The following is a 14,615-nucleotide window of genomic DNA, read 5'->3' as shown; positions in this document are numbered from 1 at the left end:
CTGTTTCTGATCCAAGCCAAGATGCCATTGGCCTTCTTGGCCACCTGGGCCACTGCTGGCTCATGGTCAGTCGCTGTCACCCAACACCCCCAGGTCCTTCTCCTCCAGGCAGCTTTCTAGACAGACTTCTCCTAGTCTGTAGCACTGGATAGGGTTGTTGTGCACCTGGGCTCATTTAAACTCTAGATCACCTAAAACATTAGACCAGGTGGTCCCTGAGGTCCCTTCCAACCTGCTTTTCTGTGAATTCACAGAAGCATTGAATGGTTTGGGTTGGAAGGGACCTCAGAGCCCATCCAGTCCACACCTCCCACTGGATCAGGGGCTCCAAGCCCCATCCAGCCTGGCCTTGAACACCTCCAGGGATGGGGCAGCCACAGCTTCTCTGGGCAACCTGGGCCAGGGCCTCACCACCCTCATTGTAAAAACAATTTATTCGTGCTCTCAAGGATAAACCTTTCCTCTTAGTTTAAAGCCATCACCCTTTGTCCTCTTGCTACAGGTCCCAGTAACAGGGTCCTTCCCCATATTTTCTGTAGCCTTTTTAAGTACTGGAAGGCTGCTACTAGGTCTCCATGGAGCCTTCTCTTCTCCGGGCTCCATAACCCCAGCTCTCAGCCTGTCCTCACACGGAGGGTGCTGCAGCCCTCAGATCATCTTTGTGGTCTCCTCTGGATACGACCCGAGGTTCATGTCCCTCCAGTGCTGAGGGTTCCAGAGCTGGATGCAGCATTCCAGGTGGGGTCTCACCACAGCAGAGAAGAGAGGGAGAATCACCTCCCTCAACCTGCTGGCCAAGCTTCTTTTCATGCGGTGTGAGGGACATCATTCCTTATCTGGATAAGCCTCGGACTGCATCGTGCAACTGGTAATGGTGGAAACTCAGCAAAGCAGAAGCCATCTCAAGTGATCCAGTTTCATCACTGCTGTTCCACATTAAATCATCCTTGTTTTAAGAATGTGCTACTAGATCCCACAGCAACGAGGTCTTTAGATGTGAGAATTCTACTAAAGCACATAGATAGCCCTTCAAATTAGAGAGATACAGGCGGTTGGAAAATAGGGAATGGCAGGAAGATGTGCCATGGTAGATTTAGGTTGGATATTAGGAAAAGGTTCTTCACCCAGAGGGTGGTGGAGCACTGGAACAGCTCCCCAGGGAAGAAGTCACAGCCTCAAGGATGACAATATTCCAGAAACCTTTGGACATCGCCCTCAGACAGACAGTGTGACTGTTGGGGCTGTCCTATGCAGGGACAGGAGTTGGACTCGATGATCCTTGTGGGACCCTTCCAACTCAGGACATTCTGTGGTTCTATGATTCTTACGTGAAAGCTTTGCGGGACTGTTGTAAGACTTGCTCCTTTTCATTTGCTACAGCTATTTTTCAAGGAAGTGACAGGTCTGGGCTTAAAAGGAAAATCCAGCAACTTCTCTACAAGTCTTAACAGAGTTCTTTAATTAGAAAGAAAATAGACTGAGGGGTTACAGGCTTCTGTTGATGAATTGCCGAGTTCTGAAGTAAAGTAGGAAAAGAGTAAAATACCTGATTCAAAGTGAGTGAATTATAAGGTTTTTTTTCAAAGTAATGAATGATGAAAATACCTAACTTTTGAGAATGAAGATTTATTTCTTTTCCAAGACACGATTCAGAAAGATTAATGCATGTTGTTGCTATTCGTGTTGGCTTGCTTTGTCCTGCAGTTGCTTTGCAAATCAGTTTTTAGCCAGTTGTATCTGCTCTACAAAGGTTTTCACATATGTAATTCTGTTCAAAGTTTTGATTTTATGTGTGTTTTCAGGCACCAAAGGGACTTTGTAGGCCTGAGCTGGAGCTGAAGTGCTCTGGCACGCCAGCAGTGCCATCACACTCACCATGCTCGAGTCCTTTAAACAGAAAGAGTAAACGAACAGGTTGCCCAGGGAAGTTGCGGATGCCCCCTCCCTGGAAGTGTTCAAGGACAGGATGGATGGAACATTGAGTTGGAACTGGATGATCTTTAAGGTCCCTTCCAAGCCAAACCACTCTATGATTCTATCAAACAAAGGTTTTGTCACTGTAGGGATGGCCCAAATTCCATTCTCATTTGCCCCATTGCAGCACTGTGATTGAGAGCATTTGAGTCACATCTTAGGGTGATATCTGTGTTAAGAAGATGATCCAGCACCAGCAAATGTTGTTGAAGGAAGTGAAGATATCTAACTCACCGTGGAAACACTGTGTTACAGGTACCATGGAAAAAAACTCTCGTGTGCTTGTAGATTTCTCAAGCGGCTCAGATGAATTGTGCTTTGGAGGTGCCAACATCCCATTAAGTAAAAGGAACTCAGCACAACCTGTTTATCTCAGCTGGATACCCCAGTGTCACTCTGTGAGGTGTAGAAGACATCCCGTGGCCACTGCTGAGATGTTCTCAGTCTGAGTGCATACCATGCCTCTTGGCTGCCTTATTTCTTGTCCTTTTTTCTACGACCACAGCTGCTTTTTAAATGTTCTGAGCCCAAAGTAGTACGTTTTTTAGGTCTGTTTAACTTTAGGTCTGTTCTACTCCTTAGTTCCCTCGCACAGTTTTCTGAACCTCCAGCAGCCCTGAGAACCCTTATGCTGTTGCAAACCACACCGCCTGAAATAAGGCTGGAGATTGAACACAAGCTTTAGTGTTTCTGGTTGTTTGTTCAGTAACTCTGTGACCTTGGGTGTAGCTGTCGCTCATTTATTTGCTAAGAAAACAGCACATATGTAGGAAACTCTTCCTGTACAGTTCTGTTCTGTATGAAAAGCAAGGGAGCTGTTGATGGCCTTCCTCTTTTTCTCCTGAGCATTCAAAGACAGTACCCTCACAGTTGCTCTACATTAGATCAGAGCTTGGGGGAGCCCTGGTGGGAAGTGGACATCTATACATGCCGTGTTCCTGTCGTAATAAAGGTGACATCCCAGCTGCACAAGAGATGAGGATGTTGGAGGTAGAATACTGAGTTGTATTTAATCTGGGCAATAAACAGCAGGAGCAGGTCAATGCTTAACAAAGAAGCATTCTTTTCTTTTTTTTTTCTCAGAGAAGGGGAATCAGTTTGACATGAGTGTTTGACACGGGAGTAAAATTCCTTCCAAGTAAAATGTTCTCCATTGTTCTTCACTGAACAACAATGATTCTTTTAAAAACTTACCTAGCATGTAACAATGGCCACATTACTTCAACTCTTGAATTCAGCAGCAAAGCAATAGTAATATTATGTCTCTCTTTCCTTTCCACTTGTCCAAGTCAAAAATAAATGACACATTTTGGAATCTGATTTTTCAGGCAGGCATGTAGAAGTTTTTCATTAGCCTTGTCAGTGTTATCTTAGAATCATAGAATCATTGAATGGTTTGGGTTGGAAGGGATCCTAAAGATCATCCAGTTCCAACCTCCGCTGCCATGGACACGGACATCTCCCACTGGATCAGGTTGCTCAAAGCCCCATCCAGCTTGGCCATGAACACCTCAAAGGAAGGGGCATCCACAACTGCTCAGAGCAACTTGTGCCAGTGCCTCACCATCCTCACAGTAACAAATTTCTTCCTAACGTCTACTCTAAATCTCCCCTCTTTAAGCTTAAAACTATTCCCCTTCATCCTATCTCTGTACTCCCTGATAAAGAGACTCTCCCTAGCTTTCCTTTAAGCCTTCTTTAAGTGCTGGAAGGTCTCCTCAGAGCCATCTCTTCTCTAGGCTGAACAAGTCCAACTCTCTCAGCCTGTCCTCATGAGAGGTGCTCCAACGCTTTGATCATCTTCATGGCCTCCTCTGGACTTGCTCCAACAGCTCCATGTACTTCCTGTGCTGAGGACTCCAGAACTGAACACAGGACTCTAGGTGAGATCTCATGAAAGCAGAGCAGAGGGGCAGAAACCCCTCCCTTGACCTGCTGCTCACATTTCTTTTGATGCAGCCCAAGGGCTTTGACCATTTGGAGTCAGGGAGCAGAGATGGTGGAGTTGGGGGCTGACGAGCATAACTGTGCCTGCTCAACCTGGCGCTTGTCCCATCAGCATGGACCTCTCTGGCTACCTGGAATCTCAACTGAACCTGGTTACTGTCGCCAAAGTGTCTCTGCTTGCTTTGCTCTGGCACTCTTGGGCCATGTCTTTGACAGAAAGGCTGCCCTTGCTGTCCTACTCAGTCCATGGCTCTCCTTCCCTTCTGGACCAGCATCCTACTTGGCTCTTCCTTGAAACCTAAGTGTTAAAGCATGCCTGCACCTCATGATGGAGAGCAGGGTACCTTATGCTGATTTCCTTGCCTGCTTTGTGATGCTTTCAGGATGAAGACAGGGTATGAACAGTTGGCAGGCAGTTCAGATTTGTGAAGCCAGGTGGAGTGGGGCTACTGCTAAAGCAGTTTTAATACTTTGTGTGCTGCACTTGCATGCCCGTACTGGGGTGGGAGTTGAACTAGCATCTCCCCAGCACTGTGCTGGCTGCTCTAGCTGAGCTGTGGTCTCCTCAGGGCCAAGCCACGATCTGTGTTGGCAAAGATGCCATCATTCAACTAAAGCCTGTCCAATGGCATGAGGTTTAACAAGGCCAAATGCCGGGTCCTGCACTTGGGGCACAACAACCCTATGCAGCTACAGACTAGGAGAAGTCTGTCTAGAAAGACGCCTGAAGGAGAGAGACCTGGGGGTGTTGGCTGACAGCGACTGAAAATGAGCCAGCAGTGGCCCAGGTGGCCAAGAAGGCCAATGGCATCTTGGCTTGGATCAGAAACAGCGTGACCAGCAGGGCCAGGGAGGTTATCCTCCCTCTGTACTCGGCACTGGTGAGACCGCTCCTCGAATCCTGTGTTCAGTTCTGGGCCCCTCACCACAAGAAGGATGTTGAGGCTCTGGAGCGAGTCCAGAGAAGAGCAACAAAGCTGGTGAGGGGGCTGGAGAACAGGCCTTATGAGGAACAGCTGAGAGAGCTGGGGGTGTTTAGCCTGGAGAAGAGGAGGCTGAGGGGAGACCTCATTGCTCTCTACAACTACCTGAAAGGAGGTTGTGGAGAGGAGGGAGCTGGGCTCTTCTCCCAAGGGACAGGGGACAGGACAAGAGGGGATGGCCTCAAGCTCCACCAGGGGAGGTTCAGGCTGAACATAAGGAAAAATTTTTTTACAGAAAGGGTCATTGGGCCCTGGCAGAGGCTGCCCAGGGAGGTGGTTGATTCACCTTCCCTGGAGGTGTTTAAGGCACGGGTGGATGAGGGGCTGAGGGACATGGGTTAGTGTTTGATAGGAATGGTTGGACTCGATGATCTGGTGGGTCTTCCAACCTGGTTATTCTATGATTCTATGATTCTAAAGGTGTTTGGCTTTGGTCCTCAGCAGCTCAAACAAATATAAGATGATAGCAAAGTTGTACATGCAAGTCTGAAATTTCTACACTGAACTCTGCATTCAGAGAGGAAATGCAACATGAGCTAGGAGTGATGGAAATATCAGGTCTGTCCCAGTTCCTGAAGCAGCAAATATAGAAGCATATAAAAATTATACAAGGTTGTAAGCGCAAGAAAAGAGGAATTGAATGAAACAAAATGTATGCGTATGTATCAAGGAGTGTTGTCCAGTTCCTGCTGAGGAAACTGTCTGTTTAATGTTTGGATTTGTGCTCAGAGGGGCATGTAACATAGTCAGCCTGGGAAAAAAGTAGCTTTGGAAGTGTTGTAACAAGAGAAATCACAAGAGGGTAGTGTTGTACAGCGCTCCAGCCAATCTGTGATTCCCACATCAGTGACCTTGTTCCACAAAACCAAGTTTATTTCACCAGAGGAAGATACAAATTCACTGTCTGCATCTCCTCTGACAGCAGTCCCCAGGAGAATGACATTTTTCTCCATGTGAGACAAGGACTTGTAATGTCAGGATCAATACAGCAGCAGAATCGCCATCTCCACCTTTGTAGCTTTGTTGAAACCAAGTGTGAAATGAACACAAGAAGGGTTTGGCAGGTTATAAAAGAAGCAGAGACCTGTGAATCATAACAATATTTTTTCCGTTTCTTGGTCTTACCCTTTTTTCCCCCTGCTATTGGTGAAGTCATTTGGCTCCCTGATAACTAATGCTGACTTCTCTTACCCATGCCTACTCTCAATGGCAAGAAGAAATGGAGTAAAAGACGTGTCATTAAACTCTTTCAAAAATGCTCCTTCTAATAAGGAGCTCTTGAGCTTTCCAGGAAGAGTTTCTTTCCAACTTTGCTATCTTACCAAGCCGCCTCTCAGTTCTCCCAGTCTCATTTCTTCTCTCTTTGGTATTGGAAGAAACAACAGGAAAAGCAGAATGAATCTCTGTGCCTTTCTATTGCAATGGGTTTGACATGCGCTTAGAAACCTGGTGAAAATGTATTTAGTAACAGAGATGATTATTTAGAGATGATTTCATAGAAAAGGATTGATTCCACTGTGTATGGCACCTGGCCTGTGATGGGGAATATTTAATTTAAAATAATGTGCTGCACTGCAAACAGCCAGAGCCAGCTCTTCTCTTTCCAGCCCTTTATCAAATGGGGGCAGAGTATGAAGAGTTTGGGAGAAGCTGCAAATGTGATGTATGGGAGGTCGCTATAAGATCTCCTTGGAGCCTTGTCTTCTCCAGGCTGAATAAGCTCAGCTTCAATTGAGTTCATTTTACAGCTGTCAAGCAAAAGGAGAATGTAGTTACAGTGTATTAAAAAAAAATGAAGTGACTATCCTTTTATATGAGGTTACTGAAGCTGTTCAATAGGCGCCTATTGATTTCTCCATTGGCACCAAGGAGAAATCTCTTCTTTGCTTCAGCAGAAATAGAGAAAACTAACACTATAGTCTTTTGAAAAAAATCTACCTCAACTTGTTGAAGATATGATTTAACAGATGATCATTAAAGTATGATAATTCTTTTTAGAAGGACCTCTGCCATGAGCTCTTTTTCTTTTGCTGATAGACTCCCTGTGGTATGAAATATTTAGTGGAGTAAGCACCCTTAAAAACTGTAGAGGATGAAGAAGATAGGTATGGAAACTTACTGAAAAAGGAAACGGTTGGAAGGAGGATTTAAGGAATTGCAGATACGTTAGCTTGTCTTCAGTTTTCTGAAAAATCCTGGACAAATAATCAAATAATTTGAAAGCATTTAAGAGAAAAACAATGAAGTTAGTGCCAGTCAACATGGATCTGTCAAGAACAAACCATGTCAAACCAATCTCTTTTCCTTACATGACAGGGTAACAGGCTTTGAGAAAGAAGAGAAACAGAGGCAGAGTTCTAGACATCAGGTAGACTTTTGACAAGCCATTATCACAACCTAGGAAACACGGTAGATGTGATGTTGTAAAGGTCTCAGTGCAGAATGTTTCAGAGAACAATTCTCAGTGGTTCAGCTGTAAAATGTAAGAGGCATTGTGTGAGCTGGTGTGTTATTCAGGATTTTCAATGGGCTATAAATGATATTGTTTATATTTGGAGGCAAAGCCCTGCAAGGATCCCTGACAAAGACAGGGCCAGTGTTGCAAAGGATCTTGAGAAATCAGAAATGCAGTCTGAAAAAGGGAGGACGCTTCAATGAGCATGAGCACAAGATGCTCAGCTTAGGAAGGAACAAACAGCTAAACAAATACAGTCTGGCGAAGAGCTGGAGAAGAGCTCAAGTTCTTTGGGAAACAATATGAAGAAGAGCTCTTTCTCACCACTTAGGCATCAGGAAGCACCAGCTGGAGCCCAGCTTTGGACTGTGCTCTGCAGGAATCACAGGGACTAATTTAGGAGCATGCAGAGTAGCACGCAGCGATGATCAGAGGGCTTGAAAACAGGACCTGTGATGGAAAAGTGAGCACATGGAGGTTCTGCACCTTATGAAAGACTAAACTAACACAGGACACTGTAATCATCACGTCCACGGAGGACAGGACAAGAAATACTGTCCAAGAGAATTTTGAAAAATTTGTTAACTATGCAGGCTGGGAAGTGTTGCAATAAGCTCCTGGAGAAAGTTGTCATGGAAGGCTTTTGAGAACAAAAACCCATCCTTTCTTGTTACACAGGGATAGATTTGAGAAGGTTCTTGAGGCCTTTCCATAGTCTGCTTTTATTAAAATTCCAGAAATTTTATTGTCAAAAGTGGACTTCATGTCACAGACATTTGTGTCAAACAGGGAGCTAACGTCATGTTGCTCATTCTCACCTGGAGCACTATGTTCAATTCTGGAGTCCTCAGCACAAGAACATATATCTGGTGGAGTGGGTCCAAAGGAGAGTAAGGAAGATTATCAGAGTGCTGGAGCACCTCTTATATGAGGAAAGGCTGAGAAAGTTAGGGTTGTTCAGCCTGGAGAAGAGAAGGCTCTGGGGAGACTTACAGCAACCTTCCAGTACTGAAAGGGGCTACAGGAAATAGGGGAGGGGATTGTTTTCAGGGAGTGCAGGGATAGGAGAAGGTGGAATGGTTTTAAGCTGAAAGAGGGGAGAATTTTAGTAGATCTTAAGAAGAAATGTTTTCCTGTGAGGGTGGTGAGGTGCTGGCCTAGGTTGCCCAGAGCAGTGGTGGCTGCCCCATCCCGGGAGGTGTTCAAAGCCAGGTTGGATGGTGCTTGGAGCAACCTGATCCAGTGGGAGATGTCCCTGCCCATGGATGACCTGTAAAGACCTCTTCCAACCCAAACCATTCTATGATGCTATGATGCTATGATGCTATGATGCTATGATGCTATGATTCTATGATTCACTGGCAGGGCACCAGGACAGAACTAGGTAAGTATTTTGGACTGTTAATTAATTATATTAAACAAATGTTTCAGTGTAAAGTGGCATTTAAAACTGTTGCTCACTTTGCTCTTCTGACATTACAGGGGCAGATTTCCCCTTCAATAGGATTCCGTCAGGGAGCAGAGAGAGAGAATAGCTGGCCTGGGAAGTGAAGTTCTCACTTGCTCCACACCACACTGCGGCAATTCTGGTTTTGTCACTCTCCCTTTATCATGGTATAGATATTTAAGGTAACTAGAAAAAGAAACTGCAAAATGCTGCAAGGAACAAGGCAACTTAGAACATCATCCTTCTTAAAATTTATTGCTGTGCATGCATAAAACCATTTTTTATTCACTTAAGACCAGTACATCCAGTACTTTGATTTGGGGCTATTCATGACCTTAAGCTTAAATGTGGATTTAAGTGTATTGCTGGCTAGGATCTCATATCTTTGCCCTGATTTTTTTTTTTTCCCATTCACACTGAATCAAATCCTGATGCCACTGAACAATAACTCTTCTCTGATTTCCCCAGAGCAAGAATTCAACTCATACTGCCTGTTCTACAACAAGGCTTAGTTGGCTCATGCAGGATCAGAGATAGGCAGTGACAATTTTCTTTTAGGGAAGAAATACAAGTTTCCACATTCCTTTCTCAGGCAGAAAAGTGTTGCCTGCAGTGCTCAGAACAGTTCATGGGATTTTTTTTTTTAAGGCTTTCAAAAATATCCTTCAAATGAGCCTTGGCAATATCTCCTGCAACACTTAAAATCATAGAATTGTTTGGCTGGAAAAGAACTTTGATATCATCAAGTCCAACCGTACCTGTCCACTACTAAACCAGATCCCTGAGCACTTCACCTACCCATCTTTTAAATCCCTCCAGGGATGGTGACTCAACCACTTCCCTGGGCACCCATTCTGGTGCTGAGAACCCTTTAGGCGAAGAAATTTTTCCTGATCTGAACCTCCCCTGGCAAAACTTGAGGCCAGGACAGGGGACAGGATGAGAGGGAATGGCCTCAAGCTCCGCCAGGGGAGGTTCAGGAACATTAGGAAACATTTTTTACATTAGGAAAAATTTTTTCACAGAAAGGGTCATTGGGCACTGGCAGAGGCTGCCCAGGGAGGTGGTTGAGTCACCTTCCCTGGAAGTATTTAAGGCACAGGTAGACAAGGTGCTGAGGGACATGGTTTAGTGTTTGATAGGAACGGTTGGACTTGATGATCTGGTAGGTCTCTTCCAACCTGGTGATTCTATTATTCTATGATCCAGTGGATGCATGCAGCTCCCCAGACCCTGGGCTGCAGGCAGTGCTGCCCTCCCTGCTCGTGCTGGTCCTGGCTCCACTTGTGGAAGTGGTGCTCGTGTGGGGGAACTCCTTCGTGTGGTGGAGGAACTAATGGAGGAGGTAAAGAGGCTGAGGACTATCAGGGAATGTGAGAGGGATATAGACCAGTGGAGCAGTGTCCTCTCACTAACTCAGTGGGCTGCTGGGACTGGTGTGTCTGAGCACCACCCACCTGCAAACTGCAAGGTTGGGTGAACAAGAGATGGGGAATGGCAGCAAGTTCCTGCCAGGCAAAGTAAACCTGCTCCCTCCACCCAGACAACAAAACCCCAGATCCCCCTGAAGAACAAATACGAAGCACTGCAGGTGGAATCCATCCCCAAGGATGAGGATGATGGCTCCCACAGCCTAGAATATTTCCTCAGGCTGCGCCATCCTCCGTTAAGAAGAAGAGGAGAGTGACTGTCATAGGGGATTCCCTTCTAAAAGGAACGGAGGGACCCATCTGCAGACCAGACACACTCCACAGAGAGGTCTGCTGCTTACTGGGGGCATCAGTGAAGGAGGTAACTAGAAAACTTCCATCCCTGGTCCAAGAGACGGACTATTATCCTCTGATACTATTCCAAATTGGTAGTGATGATACAGAGAACAGGAAGTCCAAAGCCATTAGGAGAGACTTCAGGGCTCTTGGGAAATGATGGAGGGCTCTGGGGCTCAAATAGTATTTTGCTCCATTCCAAGGCTAAATACAGAGGAGCAGGAAGTCAAGAAGAAGCAATTTAGTCAAAGAAAAAAAAAGTCAAAGAAAAAAAGTCAAGAAGAAGGTTGTTTAGCCTTGAGAAGAGGAGGCTGAGGGGAGACCTCATTGCTCTCTATAACTACCTGAAAGGAGGTTGTAGAGGGGAGGGTGATGGCCTCCTCCCAAGTGACAGGGGACAGGACGAGAGGGAATGGCCTCAAGCTCTACCAAGGGAGGTTTAGGCTGGACATTAGGAAAAAATTTTTCACAGAAAGGATCATTGGGCACTGGCAGAGGCTGCCCAGGGAGGGGGTTGAGTCCCCTTCCCTGGAGGTGTCTAAGGCACGGGTGGACGAGGTGCTAAGGGGCATGGTTTAGTGTTTGATAGGAATGGTTGGACTCGAAGATCCAGTGAGTCTCTTCCAACCTGGTTATTCTATGATTCTATGATTCTATTGTACAATTGATTAATGCCTGGCTCTGAGCCTGGTGCGAGGAGAGGGGCTTTGGTTTCTTTGATCATGGGGTGTCTCACGCACCTCCAGGCTTTGTTACTAGGGATGGGACACACATGTCTTCTAGCAGGGCTAAAGCCCTTGCTAAAAACCTAGCTAAGCTCATTAACAGGGCTTTAAATTAGATGTGAAGGGGGAGGGGGATTAGACCAGGCTAGACAGGAGTGAACCTGGCTGTGGGCTACCAGTACATCACCACGGAACAAGTGGGGGCGATTAAACCTGATGACGGTAAGGAAGATACGGGCACTCTGGCGCTAGCTACTCCAACGAGCAGCCAGTTGGGAATAAACTCTATTCCCTCTAAGAAGGCTGAAGGTTTGGCAGCCCAGCTGAAATGCATTTACACCAATGCATGCAGCAAGGGGAATAAGAAGGAGGAGTTGGAAGCTGTTGGAAGCAATGAGGCTATGATGTTGTTGCCATCACGGAAATGTGGTAGGATGACTCATATAGCTGGAGTGCAGCTGTGGTGGGGTACAAACTCTTCAGGTGGGACATGAAGGGTAGGAGAGGAGGCAGGGTAGCCCTCTATGTAAGAGAGGACTTGGATACCGTTGAGCTGGGTTGTGGTGATGAGGAGATCGAGTGCCTGTGGGTTAAAATCAAAGGAGCCCTAAAGAAGGCAGATTTTGTGATGGGAGCCACCCAGCCAAGGAGAAGCAGCTGATGAGCTCTTCTATAAATAGCTGGGCATAGTCTTTAGGTCAATGCGTCTTGTTCTCATGGGTGACTTCAATCTTCCAGATATCTGCTGGAAGTACAATACGGCAGAAAGGAAGCAGTCCAGGAGGTTCCTGGAGTGCGTGGAAGACAACTTCCTCGCACAACTGGTGAGCAAACCGACAAGGGAAGGTGCCCTCCTGGACCTGCTGTTTGAGAACAGAGAAGGCCTTGTGGGGGATGTGGTGGTAGGAAGACGCCTGGGACAAAGCGATCATGAGATGATAGGGTTTTCTGTTCTAGGTGAGGTGAAGGGGGTGGTTAGCAGGACAGTCGCATTAAACTTCCAGAGGGCAGACTTTGGGCTGTTGAGAAGGCTGGTTGGCAAAGTCCCATGGGAGACAGTCCTTAAGGACAAGGGAGCTTAGGAAGCTCTGTGATCCGGTGGGTCTTTTTCAACCTGGTGATTCTATGATTCTATGATAATCTTCCCGGGTACCGAGGTCAGGCTGACAGGCCAGTAGTCCCCCAGACCCTCCACCCGGACCTTCTTGTGGCTGGGTGTCCCTTTGGCAAGCCTCTGGTGGTCTGGGACCTGCCCTGTTAACCAGGACTGCTGATAAATGACGGAGAGTGCCTAGGCAGGCTCCTCTGCCAGCTCCTGCTGTGTTCTTGGGTGGATCCCATCCAGCCCCGTAGACTGATGAGAGTCCAAGTGACATAGTAGGTCATTAACTGCTTCCTCCTGGATTACGGGGCGGGTGTGTGGTTATCATGCTCCCTGTCCCTGACTTCTCATTCAGGGGGCTGAATACCCTGGGAATAACTGGTCTGATGGTTAAAGACTGAGGCACCTCAGCCTTTACCTCTTTTGTCGTGGCAATATTCCCCCCTTCCTCGCATCCAATGAAGAATGGAGATTCTCCTTGGCTCAATTTTTGCTGTTGGTGGGTTTATAAAAATATTTTTCGTTATCTTTTACTGCAGTGGCCAGGCAGGGTTGTAGCCTGGCTTTTGCCTTTTGACATTTTCTGTCTGCATGACCCGACTGGATCCCTGTACTCTTCCTCAGCTGCTTCCCCTCCTTCTGAAAGCAGTAAGCTGTCCTGTTGAGTCTCAGCAAAAGCTCTCTGTTCATCCTGGCCAGTTGTCTTCCCTGCTGTTATTTTTATGGCACATGCGGACAGCCTGCTCCTGCTTCTGTCAGACTGCTCTCTACAACCTCTTTTCAGGTAGTTGTAGAGCCTCCTCTTCTCCAGGCTAAACACCCCCAGCTCTCTCAGCCGTTCCTCATAAGGCCTGTTCTCCAGCCCCCTCACCAGCTTCGTTGCTCTTCTCTGGACTCGCTCCAGAGCCTCAATATCCTTCTTGTGGTGAGGGGCCCAGAACTGAACGCAGGATTCGAGGAGCGGTCTCACCAGTGCCGAGTCCAGAGGGAGAATAACCTCCCTGGACCTGCTGGCCACGCCGTTTCTGATACAAGCCAAGATGCCTCTTTGCTTCTGAATCTGCAAGATGCAAAGCTCTCATCACACTAGCAGATCTTCTAGGACAAATCAAATCCCCATCCTGAGGAATGGGTCTGCACCGAACCTCAGCCCAGGGCATCCGCTTTGCAGTGCTGATGCCGATGGAAGAAACACCATCTGTTTACTGTTCTCTGGAAAGGCTGCACTATTGCAGTGTTGCTGTCAACACTGTTCCTGTGTGGCACTGACAGGACTCCAAGACAATTTTTTCCATCTGGTTCTACTGACAGCAATTAGAACAGTCCAGTCGCATGTGCAGCTCCCCTGGGAGGACAGGTGAAGCGTAGGACCAGGACATCCCAGAACCGCTCTCCTGTAATTGTCAGCAGAAGCACCAGGTGGCGAGAAGAGTCTGCGGTTCGTGTCCTGCTCGGTGCCAGGAGCCTGCTGGCAGGAATAAAGCAGAGACAGCCTTAGAGAGCACAGAAAAGAGTCCTTTCTTCCTCTTGCATTAGCATCCAAAGGTAGTAGGGACGAGATTTGAGCTCCTCGTGTGGATCCTGATGCTTTCCCCGGGGCAGGGTATGCCATGGAGTTGTCCTGCAGAATGGACCTCCCAGCCCTTTTCCACCTGAGGAAGAAACTCTCAGAAACTCTCCAATGTTCACCCTGCAAAGGGCTCAGCACAGGCTCAGAGCTAGCAGCGCCAGTGAGGGCGCATCCATGCTGGCTCTGTGGCCCAGGGTGACTTCTCTGGCTACTTGGCACCTCATCATAGAATCATAGAATAACCAGGTTGGAAGAGACCCACCGGATCATCGAGTCCAACCATTCCTATCAAACACTAAACCATGCCCCTCAGCACCTCATCCACCCGTGCCTTAAACACCTCCAGGGAAGGTGACTCAACCACCTCCCTGGGCAGCCTCTGCCAGTGCCCTGTGACCCTTTCTGTGAAAAATTTTTTCCTAATGTCCAGCCTAAACCTCCCCTGGTGGAGCTTGAAGCCATTCCCTCTCGTCCTGTCCCTTGGGAGGAGGCCAGCACCCTCCTCTCTACAACCTCCTTTCAGGTAGTTGCAGAGAGCAATGAGGTCTCCCCTCAGCCTCCTCTTCTCCAGGCTAAACAACCCCAGCTCTCTCAGCCGCTCCTCATAAGGCCTGTTCTCCAGCCCCTTCACCAGCTTTGTTGCTCT

General features: G+C 47.2%; 1 long non-coding RNA gene across 1 annotated transcript in view; it reads left to right on the top strand.

Moving 5' to 3' along the window:
- The first annotated feature begins 8,828 nt into the window (after window positions 1-8,828).
- LOC138720596 (uncharacterized) overlaps window positions 8,829-14,615 on the top strand; it is a 319,432-nt gene continuing 313,645 nt past the window's right edge. Inside the window, exons 1-2 of the long non-coding RNA XR_011337441.1 lie at window positions 8,829-8,948; window positions 8,989-9,630. This is a non-coding gene — a long non-coding RNA (uncharacterized lncRNA). The remainder of the gene's footprint in view (window positions 8,949-8,988; window positions 9,631-14,615) is intronic.

Source organism: Phaenicophaeus curvirostris, chromosome 5, assembly GCF_032191515.1.
Source record: "Phaenicophaeus curvirostris isolate KB17595 chromosome 5, BPBGC_Pcur_1.0, whole genome shotgun sequence".
NCBI lineage: Eukaryota > Metazoa > Chordata > Aves > Cuculiformes > Cuculidae > Phaenicophaeus > Phaenicophaeus curvirostris.
This window is presented reverse-complemented; position numbering and strand designations above follow the sequence as displayed.